Source organism: Halichoerus grypus, chromosome 12 (assembly GCF_964656455.1).
Source record: "Halichoerus grypus chromosome 12, mHalGry1.hap1.1, whole genome shotgun sequence".
Lineage (NCBI taxonomy): Eukaryota > Metazoa > Chordata > Mammalia > Carnivora > Phocidae > Halichoerus > Halichoerus grypus.
This window is the reverse complement of record NC_135723.1, coordinates 40,207,027-40,211,361: the sequence shown is the minus strand read 5'-3', so window position 1 is coordinate 40,211,361 and position 4,335 is coordinate 40,207,027. Positions and strand designations below refer to the sequence as shown.

Here is a 4,335-nt window from a genome sequence, read left to right as displayed (position 1 = left end):
TCTACTTCCGCTTTCTAGTATCTTAATCTAAACCACCACCATCATTCACTAGGATTTTCTGTAATGATCGCCTAACTAGTCTCCCTACTTTTACTTTTTCTGCCCTACAGTCTTTTCTGTAAAAAACGGATCTTGTTGAAATTTAGACCATGTCATCTTTAAATGCCATCAAGGACTTCTTTTTTTTTTTTTTTTAGATTTTATTTATTTATTTGAGAGAGAGAATGAGAGACAGCACAAGAGGGAAGAGGGTCAGAGGGAGAAGCAGACTCCCCGCCGAGCAGGGAGCCCGATGTGGGACTCGATCCTGGGACTCCAGGATCATGACCCGAGCCGAAGGCAGTCGCTTAACCAACTGAGCCACCCAGGCGCCCCCATCAAGGACTTCTTAAAGCAGCATAAAACTAAACGCGTAAAGCCCATTATAATCGGCCTCTGCTTATCTCAGTTTACATCACTTGATTTTCAGTAATATCTTATTGTGGTCACTTCTGAAAAGTAAATGAAAGATAAATCACTAAGCAGAAAGTCATTATACTCAATTGCTTGAATGCACCAGAGGCCTTTCCACCAGTTGGTACCTGGAAGGCTTGCCCACCTCATCCTCACAAGTCAGGCCCTTAGAAGGTCCGGCAGAGTCATATAGACCAGGAAATAGAGGAGATACTTTTTTTTTTTTTAACAGTGAGAGATGACTTTTACCTTGCTTCTTGGTTATAAGGCACAAATCCTTATAATAGGCCGTGTCATCTCATTGGTTGTACCTAGATAATTCAAACCTTGTATCTTGCCAGAAGATCACCAATGACTATGAGATATATATATATATATATATATATATATATATATATATATTTTTTGTTGTTGTTGTTGTTGTTGTTGTTGTTGTTGTTATTGCCTGCAGTGAATGTCTTGGAGAAAAAATTTTCGTAACTTTTTACTTTGCCCAAAATATGACATCATTGTTCATTAATTATTCAATACATTAATTACATGAATCCTATGTTTTCAAGAGTAATCCTTAAGGTAAAATGATGTTTTCTTATCTACATTAGTGTTGATAAATGAAGATAACTTATTTAATAAGGATGTTTGAACTTTGCAGAGCTCATAATCAAAGACTCATTGCATTGTGTGTGTAGAAACCTGTGGTTCAAGTTGATAGGCTATATCCTAGTGATTTTGATGATGGTATTTCCAAGTAGAGGAATGGACAGATTTTATGAAAAGAGCAATTGCTTTTCTTTGCTAGGGCTAAGAAGGTCACTATCATTAATCACAAAGATGACAATTTGTGTTTAGGCCATTTAATATTTTTCAGTAATTTCCCCTTTGGTGATTAAGAACAGGGTGTATATATCTAAATATATACACAGATAGGTAGATACAGATATATAGATAGATATAGATAGGCTAAATTACTTTGGCTTTGGAGACATGTATCTTTCCTCTGAAGCAGGACTATAGGAAAAACATTTCATGGGATAAAGAAGTCTTGCTAAAATGTATAAAAATTATAAGCAAAGTTTTAGATACTATTGATTTATATATTGGAGAAGTTTCTTCATATTTTACAATTTAGCTCGTTAAATTAGTAAAACATTTTGGAAGCTAAGTTTTCACTGATACAGTAGTCTCAGTCTGTGTATTACTAGTTGACATAGCATAGGGGATTAATTGCTGTTAGATTTTATTTTGTTTTTCAAATTAAAATTGCTGATAGACTAACAATTGTCTCTCTTTTGAATGCCATTGAAAGAGAGCATATATACTTTTCCTTTCCCTTGGAAAGCTTTTTCCTTAATTTTTCTTTCATGAATGAAATTGGTAATCTCATTTTCGAACTGTCACAAGGTACAGAAAAGTCTAGGATATTCAGTCAGGAATGCGATGAGTGATGTCTAATAGTATTCCTAGGAGCTTGTGGATGAAGGTGTGAGGATAGGGGTCCACACATCCCCCTTTGGACCTTTTCGACCTTTACTTGTGTTAGACATTGGGATTCAATGTAGGATTTCATTTGAAAAATTGATTTCACTGCCTTTCTTTAAAGTTTGATAACAGTGATCTAGATTTTCTATGACATTGGCAATTTCTCCTAAGTACTGCCAAGTAAGTTAGGTTTTACTTTCTGTCCAGATTCAGGGTAAAACCACTACATACTGTGAAAATTATAAACATTTTTTTTTTCTAAATTTGCTAAGTCTTAGGCATCTTTATATTTGTCACCATGATGTTAGACTTACAGAATTGGACAGATTCTTAAGGAGCATCTACCTCTACCACTTCATTTTGCAGTTGAAGAAATAAACCCAAATCAATTATGACCTGTCCCCAAGGTCACATAGGGCAGAAGCAAGAAAAGCTTCTACTCCAGTACTCTTTCCACTGCATTGAACTTTCTCTTTTGGGGGTTCTAACTTCATCAATCTAGAATAAGGAATAGTTATTAAATATTAGGAAATATAAATGGTATAAAGGAAGGGATGAGAACAAATAGCACTGAAGAAGAAATTCGTTTAAAAAAATATTTATTGAGTAGCTACCATGCATCAGGCACTGTGTATTTACTGAAACTAAGCTGTTAACTTACATACAAAATCTACCTGTGCTCTATACAGTGTTAATATAAGTTGTTATATAGATAGATAGATGATAGATAGATAGATAGATAGATAGATAGATAGATAGATAGATAGTTCCTGGCCTTTGGGTTAAAACAATTTCTGTTTTACCCTCAAGAGGCACGCAGTCTTGTGAAGAAGAAAAACGTGGCAACATATAGTTAATAAAGCAGGTCTTGCCAGTGAGAAGTGGGGCAATTAGAAGCTGCCCCCAAGGATTGGCAGGAGGCTCAGGCCTCATTCTGAACCAGGGCCCAAAATGCCAGGATGCACAGAGTTGCCCTCATGCATGCGTGTCTTGCTGGCAGCAATGTGATGTGATGTGACAAGGAGCCAAGCTAGAAGGCTCAGAGGACCCAGAGGACCAAATCTGTCACTGGAGACCCTCTGCAACCTGGCAGACACTCTCCTTCCATCCTCTCTCTTGTTATCTCTTGCCCGACTCTCTTCACTCAGTTACCCTCCATTCTCCCACCTGTCTTACCCAGTGCTCTCCCTTCTCTGTACCTCTCCCATGGCAGGTATTACCTCTGCTGGAAAGGCTTCCTAAGTCAGATCTCTTTGTTGAGCATCGGCTGTCTGTCCAGGGCAGACAAAAAGATACACAGGGCTCCTACCTTGATAGAGCTTAACTGTTAGTGGGGGGTACACACAAACAAAACAAGAAAAAAAAAAAAAAGCTGGACATTGGTTTCAACTTGGCCACCCACAATACATTGCCCTTACATTGATAACAATACCCAGATTTCCTTATGGGTAGTTAACACCACCACTTCCCCATCATTCCCCTCCAGTCTTCATGAAGCCAAGAATTAAGGTCCCCTATTCAGCCCAAGCCAAAAGGATGAAAGCCAATTCTAGGCCAATTAAACTCTTGTCTCAGACTTTCTATCTCAGAGAGATAAAAAGATGGGAAAAACTGTCCCAATTCATTCCTGCTTCTGAGACTCTTCTCCCTACCAGGGTATCTTGGATTCTATCTTTTTCAAACTTGGCACTTCAACATCATCTTTGATTCTCTTAACTCTCACTTCCATCAAAGTCCCTTTTAACGAACTATAGAAATGATCCCTGAAAGTATAGTCATTCAAAGTCCCTTTTAAGTCAAGTTGGTTTCTGTCACTTACAACAAGTTAACCCCAATTGGTATCTGTATTTGTGAAAGATTCTGCAGTTCTTCGTTGGATATGACAACACAAACTGCTAGAGAAGAACAGGACCTATGAAAGTTTAGGCTCTTTGTCTCAAAGTCCAAAACCTGAGTCACTGTACCCAAGAGATGGTGACCCTAACCCCCAAATGAAACTTTTAGCTCTTTGTTACATGAACAAGCTTGGTACCAGAAGACCTGCTACATAATAAAGATAATTCCCTTCCCTCAATCATCTTCTCCCTTCCTGCTTAGAGGCAACTTCCTAAGAAGCCATACTGGGTCTCTTAGGACTGTGAAGCACTGCCATTTTTTTTCCCAGTCTTCATTTTGATCTTCTGAAGTACTATTGCACTGATCCTCTGTGGAGTGCTGTTGACCTTGCTCGCTGATTACTTTTAGTGATTCTTTTCAGTGATTGATGGAATGACTGGACAGTAATGAAAACAGAGTTGGTTCATGTTATCTTATCAGAATTAAAGCCTGGAAACAAATCTAATTTTCCTTTATGGGAAGGAGAAGTAGAAACAAAAGATTTTGATCATTTTAAAGTAACATGAA

General features: G+C 37.7%; 1 pseudogene; it reads right to left on the bottom strand.

The window, feature by feature from the left end:
- Positions 1–3,609: 3,609 nt before the first annotated feature.
- On the bottom strand, positions 3,610–3,711 carry LOC118526022 (small nucleolar RNA U3; annotated as a pseudogene).
- Between the last annotated feature and the right edge of the window lie 624 nt (positions 3,712–4,335).